Source organism: Adelges cooleyi, unplaced genomic scaffold (assembly GCF_023614345.1).
Source record: "Adelges cooleyi isolate 19-005CV unplaced genomic scaffold, UGA_ACOO_1.1 ACOO_flye_CR_arks_rails_tigmint_CR_PRNA_651, whole genome shotgun sequence".
NCBI classification, from domain to species: Eukaryota; Metazoa; Arthropoda; class Insecta; order Hemiptera; family Adelgidae; genus Adelges; species Adelges cooleyi.
The window spans coordinates 12,062,081-12,075,091 of NW_026096352.1; positions in this window are offsets into that span (position 1 = coordinate 12,062,081).

A 13,011-nucleotide genomic window follows, 5' to 3' on the forward strand; every position below is an offset into this window, starting at 1 on the left:
GATGTTTTCGGACCGCCACACCGCTCCGAGCACATTGTAACATACTAAATGAATTTGTTATATATAATGATATAATATATGCATAATTTACAGGGGAATTAATTTCATCTCTTCGCCTCATAGATATTAGTGTATTTGCCCGTCTGTCCGCCTGAACGTTCAATGGTATAACGGTCAATTAATTGGTAATTAAATTACACATAGACCCACCACCGCTATTTCACAATTATATTCTCATATTTTATAGCGATTTAATAATATCATTACAGCGTTTGAATTGCGGTGAGCGTAAAACAACACTGTTTCACGATTTTCGGTTGTCACTTTTTTTTTTTTGGATGTGGTCTGGTAGGTACATTTGATAATAATATTGTGTATCGTATAGGGACAAAAAAAACAACAATATTCACCTAGTATAATCCAGTTGAAATGCACGATAAGGGGGAGGAGGTGGAGGAGGAGTACATCATTTATTTTGTCGGCCGAGGTATACGATTATAAAAAAAAGTAAATTTTAATTTATTATTATCGTTTTTGTTAAACGCTCATACACGAACACACGCCGATGGTCTTAAACGGTATTAAAGTAAAAGCATGACAGTTTTAATTAAACGTTAATAGTGCCGGCCAAAACTATGTATACTCTGCTGCAGCGCATAGTTTTTTTTTTATGTATATTATCACTTTGAGGTGACGTCCGCAACGCCTTACTAAATCATAATAACAGTTAATTATATGTATATATCAGTGTACACACTGTTGTATAATATATGGATGATATATTACATATTATTATGTATATATAATATACACGAACACATCTTTACCGCCATCGGTTATTAATTAGTTTCGACTCTGAGCAACAGCCAATTACGCCTGACGGCCACGACGGAAAAGTCTGGCGTTAATAATCATAATCGAAAACGCATCACACTGCACATAACAATAATCGTTATAGTCGTTTAAGTTGCAATCCTGCCAATGTAATCAATATTATTCTATATTATATGCATTCGATGCAGATCCTATTAGGTAAAACAAAAAAAAAACGTTAAAAAATTAGTATTTAGACAATGAGCAATGTTCTTAGAAATCCATTAACACGGGGCTGTGTTTGTCGCTGCTTGAACCTGAGATTTTCCATGCCAATCCAAGTATAAAGTAGTATATTAAATCGAACGATATTTTGTAAACTCGTTATATGGTGTTGTGACTTTATTCTAATCATCAATCAAACGCGTTAAATAGCTGTTGTTAAAAGAGACTCTCTTCTTTCCGGTAAAAAATTAAAATAAATGTGCAACCTGGTCAACCTATATAAAATATAGTCATACAATTGTATTGTTGTATTGGCGATGCACCTTGGTAAAGCTACCGGTGGTGAATGGATACAATCATTAGTTACGCGTAACACGCTTTGGCAGATGTTTCAAACGATTTAGGGTGGCTCTTCCTATCCGCGTTATTCGTAAAATTGCCGTTATAAATATGTGAAATACGACCAAAAATTACTGAAAATGAAAATACAATACAAAACTGTATTCGTTTATCGTATCAAATTTCGAGTTTATGTAGCAGAAGACATTTCGAGAGACATGCGTTATTTTATAATAATTTTCTTTATTAAAAAGTTTTTTGTGCGGATTGGAGTATTATTTTTCTCTGCAAGCATTACTCAACCGAGCTTCTCGTCTATTGCGCTAAGTGTTTATCGTTTATTAACTTTAAAAGAAATTATTCGAAATAGGCATAAAACACGACCGAATACATAGACAGATATTGTTTTTTGATACTTAGACTTGACTGGAATAATTGTTAGTTTTTGTGGGTACAATTTTCCCAAGAACACAATTAGGTGCTGCCCACAGCTGCTGCTGCTGCTGATATGTGTTCAAATGAATATTTATCATTTTGACGCGTTGAATAGCCGTTTAGTGTAACGTTAGTTTTGGGGTTTAAAAAGGAAACAAAACGAAAGTGAACTTGCCGTCTCACGACGAGTGGACCGTAGATGTAATGAGTACAACGGCACCCGAAATTTCAAGTTAGGCGCCAATCAGACCGGCAAAGGAGGGAACGAGCTCTGTCAGCGTGGGTAGCGCCATCGTCGGTTTGTACTCTTCACAGTATCACGATTCCCTGCGCACATAAGATTTGTAAGCTACGGGTCAAGGTCCGCCGTTTGATTAACATAACATTATATTATTATTTATGTCGTTATTGTTGTGGTAACAATTATATATTATAATTATTACTGTTTGTGGCCACAGCTGCGCAGCTACACGCATGACTAAGGAAAATACATCATAAAATAACGTGCCGACGGTTTTTATTTTGTTTACATCAAGAATGTTATAATGTTATACTTAAAAAAACCCGTGCAATATTGTAAAACAGATAGAGAGATCAAAGAAGAAAAATGGAAATTGAAAGCGACGAGGTTTTCACAATCAACCAAATTTGCACGAAGATACACGAAAAACACTTTAAAGCGCAATTTGAAAGATGGGTCTCCTATCAACCGAAGCTTAATAATATTTTAAAATAATATCCTAAAAATCGAATATACATAAAAATTGTTGATTTTCTATGGATGAAAATAAATGTCACTTGTTCATATGTTAACAATTAATGTGTTTTATAAGCATTTGAATACATATTGTTGGGATACTGTTTATGAAAATAACAAGAATAACATTAAACATCACTAATATGATATCTAAAAATGAAACATTTATAAAATAATATGAGTTATATACAATTTTATATATTTTGTAATATACCCGTTTAAAAAGATTTGTTGACATATTTATAAGTTAAAGATCATCGCTACTTTTTTTAGTTGCATTTCAATATAATATAAGAAACGTAACGCGACATTATAACATAAGACCTATTTATTAATTAAACGGCTTTGTGTTGTGTGCGTTATTGATTGATGGTGTAATTTATCCAAAAGTCCTATAGATCGTGTGAATAATTTTTTTTCAAATAGGTCAAATACTAGATAAAAAAAAATATGGATAGATTAAATGGGAACACGACTTTACACAAAAAAAAAATCCCAATTATAATTATTATTGAGAAAATGGTAAGTCACGGCCGGTTTAGCACTGAACAAAGCATTCAATTATACCGACACCACGTCTGCTCTAGTGCACAATATACATTGTGTTTATAAATGTGTTTATAAGCAGTTGTACGAATTAATTATATAAACACATAATATATATTTATATTTCTGCTTTAACTATGAAAAAAAAATGATTTACAGAAACACCGCTGTTCGATTAAAACAAATACACAGACCGACCTGTCTATTATGGAACCTGTCTCGTATTCTTCACGATTTCAATAGCTCATTTACATACAGTGATGCATGTTAACACTTACCGGGTAACCAATACACCGTTATTAATAATGTTCGGATTATAAAATATGTATAAATGATCACATCACATTAATTATGTCCACCCCGAACGGCTAGTTTACACAAAAAACATGTAATTAAATCGTTCGTCAACAACAAAGATGTATAAATTATTATTTATACTCTCCCTCATATTAATTAAACGCATAGATTTTTTTTTAATTACACAAATTAAATATTATAACAATTACCCGCCGTATAGCGTGTTCATTGTATTATTAATACAGCATCATTCCTTTTACGGCTGGATTTTTAATTGTGTTGTTAATTTAATAATATGCGACCAAATGTCGCGCTCATACATATTATTTTATTGTTTAGATTTATAATTACAAAAGCTAAAATTTAAACGCATTCTGCATTGTATTCATTTATGAGAAAAACGAAGAATAGTGATTAGAAATTCATCTTATTTAACTTTAAGAGGTGACTACGAGTTGAAAACTCTTAATTTTTTCAAGCGTAGTTTTAGAATTTAAAACTAAGTCTGAACCAACTTATTTACAGAATGATCATTTTAACGTAATCCACTTAATATCTCATAGGGTTTAATAAGAAATGTAATAATGGTTTTTTCATAGTGTTTTTATACAACGTGATCTTAATTTTTCATACTTCTTTTGTGTTTAGCCTTACCACCCTAGTATTTTTGATAGCAACTTTTGGTTTTTTAAATAGCAACAACAATTTAACTATTTTTTTTTTTTTGTTATAATTATGAAAAGCCATAATTTATTAAAAAATGTGCAATTGAATTTTTAATTTGGCTAACTACATACTAATATAATAATGAAACAGTGTATTATTTTCGGCTGTCCATTTCTTACTTATCAGTTATCATTATTCTGTTAAGTAAAATAATACACTACTTGCTACTACTACTACCAGTATTTAGTAGTGTATTCTACTAAATATTGATAAAGAATATTATTATTGTCGGTTAGGGTTGTACATGGTTTGGACTATGCTGGCTTACACTGTACTGGTTTGAACTGTATTTGGTTTAAATTGTTCTTGGTTTAGACTATGCTGGGTTAAATTGTGCTGGTTTATAATATGCTGTGTTCTTAATACATTACCAATTTCTATTTAGATTCTTATAGAGTAGAGAAGAAGAAAAGATGATTGTACTATACATACACCAAAAATTTTAATTTAAAAAACTTAATGTAGGCATTTTAATTCCTTTTATATAAAACAACGCTAGAATTTATCTTTAACCCTGGATATTTTTTTGAAGTCAGGTAAGTTAACAGAGGCGAGTGATTTTTTAATGTATTTCTTATTGCTATAGAAATTAGAACTATCATACGACATAATTGGTGCACTGACTTAAAAAATCATATAATTTATTAACAGTGACTTCAGTTTTTTTAAATACAGTTTACTTTATGAATAGCTACTATATACCTACGTTAATTTAACAGAGCAACAGTCAAAATTCAAAATTATTGTACTTATTATTATAATTAAAATTAATGTGTCGTGTGCCTTCATAAATTTAATAACATAAGTCAACATTTTTAAAAAATATATGGTGTACCTACTAATCAGTATTTTACACATAATGTAAACATAGAATTTCCAGCAGCATTGTTCAATCGTCAATTAATACTGCTATAATAGCTGTATAATATTGTATAATAGATTGTTATAACAACAAACATATCAACACCATCTTATTATCTCACAAGTATCTTAAGAGCTAACGCGATTTTAAAAAAAATGGGTTTCTTTCTTAAAATCCGGTACTTCGTGTTTTTTAGATTCAGGAAATATTTATAAACTATATTATTAAATTTCTTATTCTATATGTGTATATATATCCAGCAGCGTCCTATCACTACATACGGCATAATAGTATTGGATACAAAAAACTTGCATAATTTTTATAAATCTCGCCAACCTGTCATATTTAACAATATAATAAAAATACAATTTAAAATTCAAATGAATTTGCTGTCTTCGAATTTGTTAGTAGATACCTATTATAGTGTTCTAGTATACACCGGTTACTGTTTACGGTGTACTAGAAAATATGATAAAAATTATAATAATCATTTGGAGGACCTAAAACTGGTTTGGTTAAGTTATAACTGAATACAATAATAATAATAATAATAATAATAATAATAGTAATATAAAATATAAGCTATATAATAGTATACACTGGATAGTTTTGATTTATTATATGGTTCGGTTATATTATTTTCATAATAGATTTTAAATATGCAAAGTAAATTTGATATTGTGCCGCGAAAACTTAGAAAACAAAATATACATAGGTATAACCGCGATATTGACGACCAAACGCTTATTCGACATACATAATTTAATCGTATTAGATCTACCTACTTGCACCACTAATCATTATTATTATTATTATTTTAGAATTAATTAGACATATGCAAATTACTGTTGTTGCTATAGTCGAAAGAGTTACTGAATGTGGATGTACAATATAATTTATTGTGGTATAGTCTATAATGTATACAGTAAATTCCGTGAACATCGCCCCGCATTACCATAACCGTTTAGCTATTTCAATTAATTATATTTTTATTATTATTAGGAAAGGTCCGGATACAATTGTTCCTGGATTGTGTTATTTGTTCCAAAGTTTCAAGTTTTTCATGTCAAATTAATATACTCTTTTATTTGTTCCGGAACGAATGAACCAACTTTTTTATTCTTTTGATATACATTTCGGTTATTAAGTCAAAACGAATACGCAACACGTTCAATAGTTTGACACTTATAATTTTTTTTTAAAAAACGATGATTGATTTTGGGGAAAGTTAAACAACAAAATATACTGTGTATAGGAACAAATATAGGTTTATTATTATTTGTTCTAAAATAAAATATATTCTAAATGTTATTAAAAATGAATGCATTATTAATATTTAATTGTTAACACTATTAACTAGGAATAAATAAATTGTTTATTTGTTTAAAAACAAATTATCGATTAAGACTCAAGATCATTTGTAGGATTGGATTTGGACCGTTGATTTAAATTTGTATTATTGAAAATACTGAACAGCTTCAGTTGAACGCAACATAATGCATTCAGAGTGCATAATAATATTATGCACACTTATATTATTGGGTATTATAAATTATAAGGCAGTTGTGTTTCAGAAAACTTCTCAGTAAAAACCACGAGTTCTGTTCACCAAATACCAATATAATTAAGTATATTATCATCCACCGCCTCGTGATATTAATTTAGAATATTTTTCCCCGTACAAAACTGCCGATTTGAATAATTACGTTTTCATTAACGAATTGTGCAAGTAAACCTTAGTATAAATATTTAAAAAAAAAAATGAGAAATTGTTTAGATAACATCTCATGCACAGCTCGCTAAACCGTTTTGGACGCTGATAAAACGCTATCTTAATGGATGAATTCGATTCCGAGAACTGTCAAATCGTTCATAGCCCACGCAAGTACGTCAAACATAATATTATTATGAGATTTAATTTCCAACAGGTCCTTACACCGGAGGGCAAACGCGTTTGAAGGAAAGCGTAAAAATCACTTATTAAAACACAACGTTATTGTATACAAATAATAATATGTTATTACGCATATGCTAGACATAATGTCGCCTGTGATCAGTAGTCCGTGCAAACCACATTAATGCATTAAATCAATTATTATGGTAGGTACTTCGCTAATTCGGTTCATTTCTCGGTGGACAATAGAAAAAATATCAAAAGACCTGTCTAGCACTGATGTCAGAGAACTTTCCATACATTAGGTTATTAGCCCATGTATAAGAAACAATTTACAAAATAATTTATTATTACTATAGGTCTAAAGCAGGTTCAAAAATTGTATTATATTGTGTGCATTGTTTTGTCCAAGTGCGTCTTTTAGTGTGTTTGGGATGTTAATTCTGGCTCATGTGTATTTCGGACAGTCTATGATTAATGCTTAAGGTGGCATCGCAATTCTGGTAGTGAGGATTTGGTCCCATTTGAGTGACCAATTTGATTTCGGCTGATGATAGTAACATGTTGTTTTAATGAGCTATTCCGGTTCAACTTTATCTACTGTGTTATCTATGTGTACTATTTACAAGGATCGAATATAAATATTTATTTTATTTTCAAGAAAGTAACCGTTTTACTTTAATCGTTTATTTGTAATGATAATAGTTTAAAACTTTTATTTATGATGCACGTTTTTAAATTAACGTTTATTGAAGATTTTAGTGTAAGAACTTAAAGTTTCGTACAAATTGTTTTGGATTTTAAGTTTAAAAATTAGACTGAAGACAGATTTAGAAACATTAAATTTATATATTTTATATTATACAGATTTTCCCAAAAATTTGTCGGTTGAATTATACACTCTTGATAATACATTTAAAACATTTGTTTTTTACAAAACCATTTTGTAGAACTTTTGTTTTGAAACAAATTGGTTTTATCGGTTTTTTTTGCTGAGATTTCACACGAATATTTTTTAACAATCGTTTACTAACTAAAATATATTTTAAGGAAATGAAAATATTGTCACATTTTATTTACCACATTATTAATTTATTTCTTGAATGTAAATTTGTATGAACTTAATATTGTTTCATAACCACCAAAACTAATTTCAGATAATAGGACCTATTGACATATTTTCTGATAGGTAATCGTTTTATGTTACCAGAACTAAGCAAGATTTTCAATTTATTGTAACCATTTTTTTTTTAATTTAATAACTTTTAAATAATATTTATAATCTATACAATATTGTCACATTTTTCAACATCTATATGTTATACTTGTTTAACCCTAGCCCCTAGGTAAACCTAACACATTATTATTATTAAAAATAAAATATTTCTGACTAGTCAAATGTTTTGGTACCTAATTATCAACACATATGTAATAACTGAGAACGTAACGAAGGCTAATCTTCTTAGTGGCTTCCAAGTAGAAGAGAGCATTACCCAAAAACTTTACTAGTTCAAAAGGAAATTTTAACTTGTTGTGCCACTTTAATATAGAATATTCTATTAGAAGTTGCAACTTATAACAGTAATCCAGGTTCGAGTTACAAATTATGTAATTGTAATACTGCAGTTTCTTGAGTAACCTGCTAGTTATGTTTTAGAGGAATAATTTAGCTCCCCTATTCTGGCCATATAATAATTCATTTAAATATGTCTAGATCATTGGTTTACTTCTTTCGTAATCGTTTATTGTTTTTATTTTAACTCGTTTGGCTCCACAAACAAAATTTACAAATTTCAAACATTGTATAATAACGACAAAATATTATTTTGTACATCATCGTGAACCCTGCAACAATAGATCTTGGGACACGATGTTGTATATTATTGATACCATGAAATTATATCATGAGGTACAACCGCCCTGTAGTTTCATACAGGAAACGACTGCCAAACGTGATTGGATTGCGTCAGTTGTGTTATTTTACAGCCGGCCGTTTTTTCACTGCGTTATTATTGTTACAATTATTACTAGACCACCCTATCGCGGAGGGCTATTTAAACCCCATTCGTCAGCCACAGGGGCTGGCCACGGGGTTAAATGCAATTCGGGTGTTGGTTCCATCTCAATTTGAACCGGACCGGGTAATTTGCCAGGCAATCCGGTGATTTATCGGTAGTGTTTTATCATTTTCTGGCCGGCCTCGTATAGATTGAGACGTCCGCGAAGTGGCTCCGGGTGTTTTCCACCTGTACCCGTTTCTTGTGGCGTTAAGAAATATGTGTGTGTAACTCTTTTCGTGTAGAGTGCCAGTCAATTTCGAGGGTCGGAACTCGCTAAACGACTGACGGTCGACCGAGAGAAAACGAAAAAAAAACCATGATATTACTCGATTTGTTATTTATTCGGTCGGTGCGCCCCCGAGCAGTCTGAAATCGTCGTAATTAATTGTTTTTTAATTAATTATTTGGTAAACGTTGGACCATTAGCCGGGTCGAATTTTTTCGACCATTACCTAACCGCCGAGGCCACCAACAGACACGCGCCTCGGGCGTTCGCCGGGTATAAATTCGTATACAAACAGCTGGCCGGTGCAGTATTGCTCTCCAAAACGGTTGGCGGATACTATTTTGTTTAATATGTATTATACACCAATGCAGGTACTATAAATGTATTGTTTTTGCACGGTGCCGGCAACCGACAAGAACCAATTAGGTTTACCCAGGTTATTTGAAAATACCTGCACTTATCGCTTGACGTCGTTCTCGAGGGAGGAGGCCATTTAAAACACGCTTAAGTACTATGAAACGCCCGATTGTACACGTGCGGCCTAATGATGATTTTTTACAATTAGTTTATGTTATTGAATTATTGTAATATTATATACGAACACAAACGATTCTAGGGGGGCGTAGAACGTCCGCTTTACGATCAACCCTTTTCCTATGTTCAGATCTTGAAAATAAGTCTAAAACACAAGTAATAAAGCCTTTCGGGTCGCCGGTAAATAACTATTACATTGGATTTTTATTGCAAAAACGAAAAATATTGCACAGCCGTACATGAAAGCATTTATCGCGGCCAGGATAATGTTAAACTAAACGTTCATTAGGTTGAAGACAATACTTTATTCTCGTGCAGCGATTGCACCGCAATGTTAATAATTTGTATAATATTACTACCAGTAAACGTCGACCGGCCCGGTGAATTATAATGGTATAATAATAAACGTGAAGCTTGTAATGAATGAAACATTCGAAATAACTTACTGTTGTAAACAATTCGATGGCCGTTCAGTTAAACAACCCAAAAGATCAGATTGTCAAAAACAAAATAATACGAGTATGTGATCTTTGAAAACTCTGTGAATAAAATATATGCTTGCCAAGGTAAAACAATTAATACGGATAATATTGATTGGATAATCAAAAATATAATAGCAAGCGCACTATATAACGATGATCTTGAAACTTTATGGTGGATCATTCGAGGTAAACGTCTGCAAGGCCATACGATAAGCTAAAACAGCTAAAAAACACATCGAAATATCTTTATATTTTGTTAAGTTGTAAATACGAGTACATGTCATGTATAACTAAACAGAATATAGTCTGTGATAAGTATCCAATGAGTACAGTAATAATAAAGGGTCCAGTGCAGGAGCCAGGAACCGACTATTATAATATTTTTAAATTGTTCAGCACGGCTAAAAGAAAATCTATTGTCCCATTTACCACTATTAGGGGGAGGGAATGCGTTTTGTAATATTTTTGTAGGTAATAGTCCAATTTTGCTGTAAATAATTGTAAATAATTTTTCAATGAACATATTTCCATGAAAAGTGGCCTTACCGGTTCTTGCACCGGATCCTTAATTTTTTTAATTAATGAAGCCATTTGTGTAAAATAATTTAGTTCAATTAGTGTTTTCAATTGATTGTACTGGATTTGATTGTATAACAGGTTTATTTATGGTCCGATTTTTTTGTTATTTTTTACAGTATTTAATGCTGTATTTACCATCTTTTGGTGGCATTTTCTGGGTCTTCTTGTTCATTTCGTCGAGGTTTGTGTATAAAGAGTATTCACTGTTAATTTTATATAATATTATTAGTATAATTTTTGCAAAAAAGGTTGGCAGTAAAAGCTTAAGTGTGTGTTGCAATTTTGGCGGTGCGTTAAAAAATACTCGACCGTTCCTTTTTAATCGGATCCATACAGACAGTATTTTTTTTTTATAAATATACTAATATATATATATATATATTTTGTCTACACGTTTTCTCATACTTAATCATTCCGTCGCATATGTATTGTATATTTGTCATCGCCAACACAATGCCAATAAATTCATCGCCTCGACCGTAAAATAATACTTCCGCACGGACAAGTCGGCCGGTTAAAATGTATTTTATTATCGCCTATATGATAACAATCATGCCAGTACGGCCTGAGTGCATAAATAAAATATTTTTTGTATAATATTATTTTCGTATGCCTACACAAACTTTCTTCGATGGCGCCCGGTTAGACTTAAAACGTATCGGTACTGTGTGATTATAATTTTTACATACACTCGAGCATATGTCTTACAATAATAATTATTATAGGCGCTTACGACCGACCGGACAGTAAATTAGCAATTCCTCAAAGCCAAGGCCGTTTTTAAGCCGGGCGGCAAAAATAATAAATAATATTATTAAAATAAAAATCTGCCGCCGCCGAGCCGTGGGCGTGTGAACTATGGCTCGCATAGTTCAGGCTATGCAGCTATACAGAATATTATATTATTCAGCTGCAGCAGACGTACTCCGCTGTTGTTGTCTCCACTTGTTCCTCTGTCAGTTCGCCGTTAGGACGTAGGATGAATCTCATGAACAGACCGTAAAAAATAAACCCTATTATAATATGTTGTATTAAATTGTAATACTAAAAAATATATTATAATGGCCATGGATGCGTCCGATAATAACTATTATTATCATCATCAGCACCAGCAGCTGATCGTTGTGTCCGAGTAGGTTGGTATGTTAATTATTTGGAAAGTTAGTTTATTATGAATTCAAACGTGTAAATGATACTTTGATTTTGTGATTGGAACACCAATAAATATACAAGTAAATTGCATGAATATAAAATATTCATAATATTTTTCCCGGGTACAAAAAAAAAGATATTCCACCTAAGCAATTCAAAAAATTAAATGTTATAAAAAAAAAAAACCTATCCAAGTTCTAGCACATAAATTATTTACAGCCTCCGTTGACAAATTACCGAAAATCGTCTGGATCAGATTTATCTGGTCTGAAGGACTATAACTATTATTGAAGTTAACTTGTTTTTTAATTCATCTATATATTATTCATTTGTGTGAATGATTGCGTGCTCATACCTATAGAAACTCATTAAATATGTACATATTTTTTTCAAGTATTTTAATTTCTACGCCTTCCTGATTAAGTAGAAATTGTGTGGGGCGATAGCTTTCAACGACTGTTTCGCAATATTATGCGTATATCGAACCAGATACCTCCTCTAGTACAAATTTCGACGCCTCATTAGTTATTACCACTGTACTATATGACAACAGTTAATGTTTTATTTATTAAAATATTTACAATATTATGAACATTGCTTTTGATTATTATATCACATGACAATTGTTATAATATTGGTTAAATTTACTGGGCTCATCAAAAAACAGTTTAATTGTATGATTTAAGTTTAAGTTAAATTTTTTTTTTACATAATATGCATGATAAAAATAATTAAAAAAGGAATATCTGTGGTCTGTAGAACGAAGCCTCCCATCACCAATGAGTGGGTCCCGTGTACTTGTAAACGTCTTGGAGAACTTGTCATATATTTTTCCGAAAAAAAAAGTTAACCTTTGAACTCATGACTTGTTTATAATGTAACTATGAAATATTGGCCCGTTTATATGCAGCTATAGTGAACGCAAACTAGAATTAGATTTACATTTTATTGGTTTTTATAATGATTATAAAATTACACAAATTTCAGAGTTGAATACCGAATGAAAGGGTTTATACTTTGGTAAGTCAACACTGCAACATATTTTTATAATGTAGATCTAAAATGTAATGTATTTAATTTTTAT